Source organism: Gavialis gangeticus, unplaced genomic scaffold (assembly GCF_001723915.1).
Source record: "Gavialis gangeticus isolate Ggan-Ray unplaced genomic scaffold, GavGan_comp1, whole genome shotgun sequence".
Taxonomy (NCBI): Eukaryota; Metazoa; Chordata; order Crocodylia; family Gavialidae; genus Gavialis; species Gavialis gangeticus.
Genome location: NW_017729032.1, coordinates 177,336,467 through 177,348,394, shown reverse-complemented (window position 1 = coordinate 177,348,394; position 11,928 = coordinate 177,336,467).

Genomic DNA, 11,928 nt, shown 5'->3' with positions numbered 1-11,928 from the left:
TGCAGCCTGTCTGACTCACAAAGAGCCCTTCCCATCCCCACCTCTGCCTGAACAACAACTGATTTGAGAAAGGACTTACAGAATACAAAGAAGATGCAGTGGGAGACACACCTAAAGCCCTCCAGACAAGGCTGACAAGAGTGAAGCAACTCCCCATGTCTCATTTGCATCCAAGATGGGGAATCCTTGGTCCAAATGCTAATCAACCCACATCTACACACACCCAGCTCAGCATTTATTAGACCAATTCTAGTAATGACTCCTCTGTTAGTACCCAAAACACTGAATCTGCCTGTCTGTATTGTGAGCTCCCTCAGGGTAATCTCACCCATCGCCAGGGGTGATCGGTTCCTATTAATCACCATATGAACCATTGTTTACCCCTAAACAAACCTAGCATTCGCCCTTGAGAGATTGTTAGTTCTCTACAAAACTCCTACCCAAGCTCAAGTTTCTGTCCTGGTGCTTGGATTCAAAAGCTGCACCAGTTCCACTCCTTTTCTGCCTGGAATCTCTCCACTGGTTGTACTGAGGGCCCTGCCTGTCTGCCAGCTCCAACAACACCTGGGAACCTCAACTGGTTCAAGCTTCACTGAGTGGTGAGATCCCAACTCTCACTCTCTCTCTCTCTCTCTCTCAGAGAGCTTGGAGTCAGAGAACCTCACTTACTCTTTCTTCCCCTTGACCTCCCCATTTGCTCTGCAGCAACACTTCTTTTACCTAAGCCAAAGATCCCTGTAATGCCCAAAACTATGGTGGAGTCCGCTCATCAATGGTTACTACTAGGATCATTGTGACAAGAGATTGTGATGTGCTGAGTTTTGAGGTGCATGAGGGTATCGGCTGAAAGTGCTGATCGGACCCAGCCTGCTCAGGTGTACTCTGTTAGTGTATGTGTGTCTAACTGCCTTTATTATTGTCCTGCTGAAATAAGGGATGAACTGAGTTCAAGGCACATGAGGGTGTCAGCCTATTAATGCTGAATAGTCCAACCTGACTCAGATGCGCTCTGTTAACCTGCGTGCTTATGTCTGACTGCATTTCATTGTTGCCCTGATGAACTGAGTTCAAGGCAAATGAGGGTGTTAGCCTGTAAATGCTAAATAACCTGGCCTGGCTCAGGAGTGTCCTGTTGATCTGTGTGTGTGTGTGTATGTACATACATGTGTTTGACTGATTCAGTAGTTGGAGGAACCCGGCCCCATTGAAACTCAGTCCTGCAAGATAGCTTCACTGGGGGTGAGGACTTGCAGAAAGAAGAGATACAGCTCCCTATAGAAACACAAGTAACACAAGCAGCACACTGATAGAATTACAGAGACCCCAGAAATGTACCCACAATAAATGAGCACATCCCAAAGTGATGGGCAAATCTGGTAAACAGACCCCACTTTTGAGTGGTGCACAATGCCTGTGCATGTGCTGTTCACTCCCCCTCCCCCCCCCCAGGTTTTTTTGACCCTTGGGTATCCAGGGTCAAAAAAACCCATGGGAAAAAAAATGGAGCAGCACACACATGGGCAGCGCTCCCTTGCAGTGCAAAGAACATTGAATTGTGCAGTATGTGGCATACAAACATTTATGTTGCCACATACCGCATGGCCACACTCATCTGGATGCAGCCCCAGGAGAAAATCTGCTCCCAAGAGGGAGCACATGTAAACATGCCCCCAGTAGATTTACTGCACAGTATTTTTACTGCGCAGTAAGCCTACTTTGAATTAATAGCATGTGTAGACATGCCCACTAGGGACCTATGATCCCATCAATAAAAGGTAGGTATCTTGTACTGCTTCTAGATTTAAAAGGCTGACTTTATTTTTTAGAACTGTCCAAGGGTGAAGATTTCACAAATTCTATGGCAGGGGTGGCCAAGAGTTACTCACCCTGGGAGTTGCATCTGATCGTGCACCGAAGTTCAAAATCCAGAGAGCTGGGGGGGGGGCAAAATCAACCTAGAGTGAAGGTGACCACCCCCCTTGCCCTGCACTGCTGAGCTGCTCCGGCTTTCCCTTTGGGAAGTGCACCCCAAGGTAAGCAGCATGGCTGCAGCCCCCACCCCTGCAGCCTAGTGTCTGAGCAGGCAGTCCAGGAGGAAGGGAAAGCAGGAGGAGGGCTGGCTATGGGGAAAACTGGAGCTGTGGGAGGTGCCAGGCTGTGCTGTCCTCCGGCGCCACCTCAGGGAGAAAGGGATGGGGCTTTCGCCAATTTCCAGAGAGTTGCAAGTGCCATGCCAGCAAGTTGCATGCAGCTCGCGAGCCGTGTTTTGGCCACTGTGGCTCTCTGGGTAGACTGTCAATATTAATACTGACATGCTAGCCGTTGGGGCTGTTGCCTTTTTGACACACAGTAACAGATGCCCAGGGCTTCCCACTGAAGGAGAAATCAGTTACTCTGCATCTCAGTATGCTGTTAATATAACTGTTTGTTTATACTTATATACCAGTTCTGGCACAGAGCTGGTTATGCAATGGGAAGGCAATCTCTTCTGGCAGAAATTTCTGTCCAAATAACCATGCCTAGATCACAACAAACAACTCTGCTCCAAAAACTGACTAAGCTGGGAAGATTAAATGTGAAAACAAAATTCCTTGCTCCTTGTCACAGGTCTTCCCCCACCCTCCCCTACATGTTAAAAACCCCTGGATGTTAAGAACTAACCACTATACAAGTATTTCTTAAAACACTGTGCTCACATCTTTAGAGAAAAAAAAAAGCAGAAAAAGCCATAAATAGCAAGACTATATTTAACAGCATCATCCCTGCCATATCAGCAGTAATAAAAGAAAAATACCTTTTTTTCTAACTCTGTATGTGTTTGAGGAGAGGTAGCTAACAAGAAAGGGCAGGGAGATCTGAAACTTGTAATCGGTCTTCAACAACAGGGACAGAAGATTCAGGCTTAAAGCAATGTGAGACTAACAAATCCAGCAACATTACTGTCAGATAAAATAAGCATCTCTAAAGTGAAACTCAGATCACAGCTTGCACATTTGCTATAGTCTGTTCAAATGAGACCAACAAGCAATGGAAGCTTTTGTGTCCTATGATTTGAAATAAAAGCTGTCCCTGCTGTTCAGGACTCACTGAGAAATGCTGTAGATATGTCACAAAGGACTCAGGGGTGCAGACACCAGTACAGAGTACAATGCTCATTCTCACAAGTAGTTATACTGAAGTGTTTGTTTAAATGACTAGGCCTAGTCATACCAATGTATCTCCACCTGAGGGTCATTCTGCTACAAACGCTGTTTTCTCCATTCAGAAAAATGAATCGTTTCAACGAGGATTCATCAGCAAGTCAGATACAAAGTCAGTGTTAAATATTTATGTTCCCTCCACAGTTCAGAAATGAATTTAGTGCATGTCTGAAAAGGCATTTTTCTATAGTAAAAGCCAACTAATAAAAATGAGTTGAATCTTTTAAGTAATCTGATATTAGTTCCTTATCAACCATTTGTTTACTGAATTTGCTTTACTAAAAATACAAATAACTTTGTTAATCGCACACTTTTCTATTTAAATGTGAATAGCTAAAATTTTGTCAAATGAAGCTGAAGGTCATCTTCCAATGCTTCATCCCATTTTGCAAAGCTGCAATGTCATGCCTAAGTGAAAACAGATGGTATATTTTCATTCAGTCTGCAATACATGTCACCTGAAATGCGTGTGGGGGGATAATTTCTGGAGGAAAAAAAAATCTGACATGGTCTGTGTCTTCCTTGAATATATCCTAAAGGTATCAGGTACATTGCCTGAAGAATGTTGGTCTTTATAGAAATTTAAGATCTAGTATATGGACCTTTATTGTATACAGAGGGAGAGGAGGCTAAAAATAGTGTTTGAAATGAGTATTTGAGCACTCATTTCAAGATGACCTGAGAACAACTTTCAGGAAGGAAGAACTGTTTTATAAGCAAGCTGCATTCTGAAGTACAGTTATATAAAAATAGAACCCTGCTTCCTCAAAGGATGCAGTCCTAAAACCAGATTCTGTGTTGGGTCAACCTGAGTGTTTGAAACAGTAAAAAAATAAAAGCTAAAGTGTTCATTTCAACCCTAATGTCTTCGAGCCTAATCCCTCATGAGTCTAATAGACAAGAAATTGCATTGCCATACTTCTTCGAATTAATATCCCCCTTGTTATCAAGTGCTAACTGTTGCAAATGAATGTTCTAGACTACTATGAGCTAAACTGTTTTAAAAGAGCCTTGACTTTTACATGAGATTGAATGCAATGAAACTATGTTGCAATGGTGGGATGGAAAGACCAGTAGGTGTAGTGAGGTAGTTGAGATGAAACATAAATGCTGTAACGAACGCAAAGTAACCTATACACGTCCTTGTCTTTAAGCTTGACGTCTTTAACAAATTCACTCCCCTAATTCTGAACACTTTAGCACTTTTCTAGTTTTATTTTTGAAAACCTCTCTCACTACCTGCCAATGAACATTGCAATGGGTCGCTTATACTCCCCGCTTGTCATTTTGAACAGTTAAGTTTCAATCAGATAAGATAACAGGGTATAGAGTATGCAAGAAACCTATCATTTGGAACAAAGAGCCTCCTGCTGGATACACAATGGTGCTTGAATAACTTTTGTTCCAAAATATTTTCTAGCAAAGCAACACAACCATTCTTGCAAGTCATGTCAGGTACCTCATCTGTACAAGTATTGTCAAATTTGGATCAATCAAATTTCATATTTTCACTGTCATACCTTTATACTTTTTTTTCAGTTCAAGCAAATCTGAGGCAATGATGGTGGAATAAAGCAGGCAGAGGTCACATAGTTCCTCAGTCATATCACTGTTTTGAACCAGACAAAATCAGCTCACTGTTTAGTATTGGGAGCACCCAACTTCCATCAGTTGGAAGCAAAAAATATATACAAACAACAGATGAAAATGTAGTTGGTACTGGAAGATCATTGGACATCTCCATTCTTTCATCACTGTTATTCGAAAATAAGATCCCATTGATCATTTTCTGTTTTCTTTTGGGTCAGCACTACAGGCAATAAAATTGACAGACTTTCCTTCATTACTTCCTTACAGTTTAAAAAAGTCTTTTTCCTCAAGCCTGCTAGTAGCAGAGATATTCCATGTAACTTCTCTCCTTGCAATGTCATCTTCATATTTTCACTTTTAAGTCCTGGACTTACAGAGCAACATTTTGATGATGGTGATAATAATAAATAACCTGTTAGAAGAAGGCTGTTGAATGTTCAAAAGAGCACAGACTCATTAGGAAAATTTGTCACAGATGAATATCTGGCTTAGCTTTGCTGGGACTTCTTGTTATCTTCCTTTTTTTCTTTCTTGTTTTCTCTGGAGCTACATAGTGGGTCAGGTGTGGCAACACCTTCTGTTTCCTCACTAGAGGCCTTGGGTCCACCATGATCCGCTGGCTGGAAAATTGGCTCAGTTGTCGGACCCAGAGGGTAGTAATTGATGGCAGTCACTCATCATGGTGTCCTGTGACCAGTGGGGTCCCCCAAGGCTCTGTCCTTGGACCCATATTGTTCAACATCTTCATTAATGATGTGGACATTGGAGTCAGAAGCGGACTGGCCAAGTTCGCCGATGACACCAAACTTTGGGACAAAGCATCCATGCCAGAAGACAGGCGGGTGATCCAGGCTGACCTGGACAGGCTCAGCAAATGGGCAGACGAGAACCTGATGGTGTTTAACACCGAAAAATGCAAGGTTCTCCACCTTGGGAAGAAAAACCTGCAGCATCCTTATAAGCTCGGCAGTGCTATGCTGGCTAGCACTAGGGAAGAAAGAGACTTGGGGGTCATCGTTGACCACAAGATGAACATGAGCCTTCAATGCAATGCTGTGGCTAGTAAAGTGACCAAAACGCTGGCTTGCATCCACAGATGCTTCTCAAGCAAATCCCAGGACATCATTCTCCCCTTGTACTCAGCCTTGGTGAGGCTGCAGCTGGAGTACTGCGTCCAGTTTTGGGCTCCACAATTCAAAAAGGATCTTGGAGAAGCTTGAGAGAGTCCAGAGAAGAGCCACACACATGATCAGAGGTCAGGAAAACAGACTTTATGATGACAGGCCGAGAGCCATGGGGCTCTTTAGCCTGGAAAAGCGCAGGCTCAGGAATGATCTGATGGCCACCTATAAGTTTATCAGGGGTGACCACCAGGATCTGGGGGAACGTTTGTTCACCAGAGCACCCCAAGGGATGACAAGGTCGAACGGTCATAAACTACTGCGAGATCATTTCAGGCTGGACATAAAGAAGAATTTCGTTACTGTCTGAGCCCCAAGGTCTGGAACAGCCTGCCATTGGAGGTGGTTCAAGCACCTGCATTGAACACCTTCAAAAGCAAATTGGATGCTTTTCTTGCTGGGATCCTACGACCCCAGCTGACTTCCTGCCCTTTGGGTGGGGGGCTGGACTTGATGATCTTCCGAGATCCCTTCCAGCCCAAATGTCTATGAAGTCTATGAAGAATTCTAATTGAAAATTGTTTTAGTTATTTATTATTTTTGTTTTAATTCTTAGATATTTTTTTTTACTTTTGGGCAAGCCACAAATGTTATTATTAAATAGTGTTTGTGCCCATTTCAAAGGCTCAAGTGATACAGGGTTGTCTAGAGTTGGCCTAGATCCTTATCTAGGGAGCAACAAGTTACGCAAGATGTACTTTTCTTTCAAATCAAGAATATTTTGGTTTGATAACCTATTATCACAAAAAAATGTTTCCAGCACAATTCATTCTATAATCTTCTCATTCTGTCAAAGCTATCAAAGATTACTGCACAGCTAGGGACACATTAAAAATCGAAAGCCTACTAGAGATGGTTGTCTTGCCCAACCTAAGAACAGAGAACAATATATTTATATACTGCTCTGTAGATGCAGCTGGATATTTGCTGTAGTGACAAGAAAGCTTTTGAAACAGCATATTATGGGGCAAATGACACTATAAAGAAATATTAGAACTATATAATTAAGTTGCATTGTTAACATAATTTGGAAATTGAATGAAACTTACTATGCTTTGGTCTTAAAAGAAATTAGGACCTCGCTGAAAATGTATGACTATTAGCAGTTAAAATGGCTTCTGTGGGCACATCTGCATGTGCATTAATGTACTTTTCCTAATGTGCATTAAATTTAGTACCTCCAATATGAGGTACTAAATAAATGTGCATTAACCTGTGCTAATGCACAATAGTGCCAGTGCATGCTTTTTAGTGACTCTTAATGTGTAGTAGCCTATTCTACTGCACATTAGTGTATTAGCATGTTGTTGTGTGCTGCTTTAATTTGCAGTAGAATAAGCTATTGCACATTAAGGCACATGTGTAGATGCACCCTGTAAAGAAGAAAATAATTCTTAATAATTGGCTTTCATTCACTATCAAGTAAAAAACATTATTTTTATTTATGAGACCATTTTATTTTTCATTTGATATAATTGCTTCCTTACAAGCAAAAGAATAGTTGTGATTCTTCAAGATGACCATTCATGTTTTATTCTTGGTGCACATTCTTGGACACTTCCCGTGTCCTTGAGATCAGAGTTCAAGTACTCTTCTCTCACCTTTCAAAGGTATGAAGGGCAAAATAGAATTAATTGTCCATCATTTCTTCTGAACACAGAATCCAGATTTTATTAGACACTATACTAGTGAGGAAGGAGAGCAAGTTATAGATTACATATAAACAACACATATTTAGGAGCCTGTTGCTATTAGGTAGTTAACAATTCTTTCATCTTCTAAGGGTTGTGCACAATCTATTACACTCTTGTGACTTGCAGACAGCAACCTGACGAAAAGGATGCCCAGAATCTCCTACAGACTGCAACATAATCAGAGTTAGAAGCTAAAAATAGTATCTGATAAGCAAGTGCTCTTGTCCCCAGGTAGCTGCTTTCCAAATTTCAGGTATGGTAACACTTCTCAAATCCAGACTAGAGCTCCACATTCCTTTTTCTTTGGTAACTAAAAGGAAATGGTATTGAAAACACTTCCTTCTGAATAGAAGAGAATTTCTATTGCTCCAACAGTAAGGAGAGATTTCACCTCTGGAATGAATTATCTTATGAGAAGCATCCTAGAAAAGGTGTCTACAGACAGAAATTATTGGAAACTGAACATAATAGGTTTTGATGACTTTTAGGCCTAATCTATGATCATATCGTTTGAAGTTTCATAAAAATATATCAGCTGATCTCCAAATGTAGAAAGGAAAATCTATTCAATATGGTTCCTGGGAAATGGAGTCTGCCATGGGTCTGATCTGCCCTGCGGGCTGGACTCCGCCTGCCCCTGGCCTTCACCAAGGTCAACAAGAGAGAACCATGTAACATGATGCAATGATCGAACATTATCCTGACCTACAGGAATCCGGCTATAGTATGGAGCACCTTAATTTATGTAAATTATCTTCCCATTTCCTCTATTTGAATCCTGTAAATTCTTCTTGAGGCTCCTGGCTTAAAGCTACTTTATCCTGAATCCCTGCTTGTGTATATTAAGCCATCTTCTGATACTCTACTTGTGAAGCTATTCCCATTTATTGTTCAATGTGCATAGGACAGGGTATTTTCTACCAACCCAAAACAGGTAAACTATTGTCAGAAACAGTTCAGCTTGCTACTGCAGCTGATTCTTTTATACTCTCTCAAAATCACAAGGTCTCTTAATTAAATGCTTTTATTCACCCCTTGTGGAGCATATGCACTTATGCAGCTCCCATTAACCTTAATAGGAATCATGCTTGCACTTCAAGGGACAAGGAAACTTATTGCTCACTCAGGGTAAGCACTTCCCATGAGAAGTTAGCACAAAATTGTGTATTTTAAAATGTTTGCAAACACCTGAATTTGTTTCCTGCAAGTTACTGGAATTATTGTGTAGCAGGCTCAGAGCTCCCCCAAACTGCAAAATAACTCAGGTAGAACAGTCTGTGAGCTTCTTTGATAAGTAAAGAATGTCATGAAACATTAAAGATGCATTTATTTCAGCTGTATGCAATTTCCTCAGAATTTGTCATCTAGCCATTGTATGCAGCAAATATCTTTCTTCCCCAGCTTTGAGAAGAGTGCACTTTGGAAGTCTTCCCTTCCATTTGCATCAAAAATGAAACCATTGCAACCTCGGACAAAGCACTCAAATATCATCTGAGACTTGAACCCTGTCACAGTACATGTCATAATCATTCAGCACTGCACAGCAGTGATTCTCTGTACTGGAGACTAGAGGCACATGACAAAATATTGCTGTATTATGCATTGCACTAAGCTGGCTCTTATTGTTGTCTCATTTTGACCCACTTCAAAATACAGTCCCAAACATCCAAAAAGGAGAAGTGCTTGGGAAGGTTATTGCTGCTGTTCATCAGAAAAATGATGGATGAAAATAAAGAGTTTGCTTCCGTGACCTGCCTGTTAAACCTTGTGCCAGATTCATTGTGATCTGGAAGTAAATTAAAATAAGATGAGTAAAACTGCCTGGCCCAAATAGTTAGTAAACTGAGAACCACTTTGGCATGTTATGAGATGATATTCATCATTTATCTTAGTGAAAATGCAGCCTATTTATTAGGATGCTGTCTTAGAACTTGGGGCTCTGGGTTGAACTCGCTGCTATACTATGAATTTTGTGCATGACCTAAGTCTTGGACGCCTAGAACCAGAAATACTTGGGTTCCTAAACTACATGTCAGGGGAGATGTCTACATGAGACATTTACTGATGAGCTGACTAATTAGCTGCGAAGTAAACACATGTGCCTCTATTGAGCTTTGGTAAACTAACTCCACAGTAAGTTCAGTAAAAGTACTTATCCTGCTGCAGAGTGAAAAACTTGGCAGCAGCACATGTGCAGATTCTGGAGAGGCTGGCTAGGGCATGAGGTTGCTTCAGTGCAGGGGCTCCCTACCAGCTAGCCCCATACTGAAGCTCCCTTGTGCCCCAGTTGGCCCCTCTGCAGTACATTAAGCCAGGGAGAGCAACCCCAGGCTGGCAGGCTAACCCCCACGGCCCTCTGCCAGCCAGGGCTGCTCCAACCCAGCTCCACATGCTGCACCTGAATAAACTGCAGAGCTTATTATTCCAAAGTTTATTGCTCTTGGGCATGTTGTACATCCAGGAGCAATAAATTTTGGAGCAATAAGCTCTGCAATTTATTCAGGCACTGTAATAGCACATGTAGACATGCCCAGGTAGGATTTAAGTGCTCAAGTCTACAAATACTCCACTTAAATGTCTGAAAGGTGGTAGGTGCCTTTTTCACCAGTGGACTTACTCATGTGTCTAATGTGCAGGCCCACAGTTACCACCACCTTGGCTAGGTTGAGCTAAGCATCATGGCATCTCTCTCTCTCATGCCTAAACCTCTTCAGGTTTCACAGTTGAGGTGTCTCAGCATTTATGCTGCAAAAAGGCCTGACAACGTAGGCATGCTAAGAGCAGACACCGCACTCACTGACAGCACTGGATTCAGTACAAAGCACAGCAGCCACAGCCATGTTTATACAACAGTCTAGCATCTACAGCACCCACTGAGCAGTGTCAAACCTTGGTTCTGTGCCCTTTTTGACATGAGGGGATTACAGAAGTTGCCTAATATCCATTTTCTGTAGTATTACCCAACTGCCAGGCTTAAGCCACTGTGTGGAAAGGAATGAAAGTCATGAGGCCAAAAAAGAGAGCAAGCAGGAAGGAGCCTGTCTGTGCATGTTGTTTAATGACTGCCTAATGAAAAATAAATGAGGAACCCTTGGTGTTGGAACAAGAGCCTGGCACCTGTCTACATTCCACAATTTGGGGCCCTCATTACCAAATAAAGGGCCATGATCCTTCCTGTTCACCCTCTCTCTAGTCACAATTTCTCCGCTTCTTTCTGCTGAGCAGTCCAGCTTCACTTACAGGGGCAGAAAGCAGCCTCAGTACAGATCAGCGCCTCACTTTGGGGTTAGGATACTTTCCTAAAGATTGCTTGATTTGGGTTTGATCATCCTAAGGATGAACCCTGCCTCATATCCTGGACAGATGCCCTAGCAGTAGTGCGTGGAGCTCGCTGAGTGCCTGGGCTGAGTGCTGGGGTAAGGGGTAGCAGCAAGAGTACACCGACCACAATAGACAGTGGGGGAAGCACCATTCTGCTTACCTCTACTCACCCACCCTGCTTCCCTCCCCTAGATATGTTGTACTGCCAGGCTCCTGTGGTGATCTTCCACTGCTTCAACAAAGACCCAAGTGTGTATGTGTGGGATTCTTGTGCCCCCTCATTATCAGTGCCCCCCTCATCCCACCCTAGTTATACTCCTGTGCTCTAGCCACTCGGCTGTAACAGAATGAGGTGGATAGTGGTAGCAGCATTTTGAAAAAGCAGCAATCCAGCCATCTTCACCAAAAGGAACAACTAGTTCAGGAGAGAGTGTGGGCTGCGAACTGCTCTCCCACACAGGCTTGTAAGAAGGTATCTGAAATAGATAACACTGGTTTAAAAAAAGCAGCAAGCTTTCAGGCACAACCCTCCATTTGGTGTTTCCTATTGACTGGCTTAGGCGCCCACTCCCTCACTCTGTCTGCTGGCTGGTGTAAGCAGCACTTTTAGGTGCCTAGCTCTCCCCAGTGACTGCCTGATCTGAATCAAGCTAGTCAGTTCCACTCTGGGAGCAGACGACCTAAAAATTCAGCCCCACAAAGCCTAAGTCCCTCTGTGGATCTGGCCCTTAGCGTCTGTGCCTCAGGGAAGCATTATGAGGACAAAGCATATTAGACACTGGTGCAGCACTTAGATACTGTAACAGTGGGTTTGGCCAAATCTCCAAATCCAAATCAAATCAGGGGACCAATAAAAAGGTCCGAATAAATTTGAAGCTCTCCGAATCAATTTGGAAAAGATTCGGAGAGCTTCGACGATTCAGGCAGTCCCCACTGGCTGCA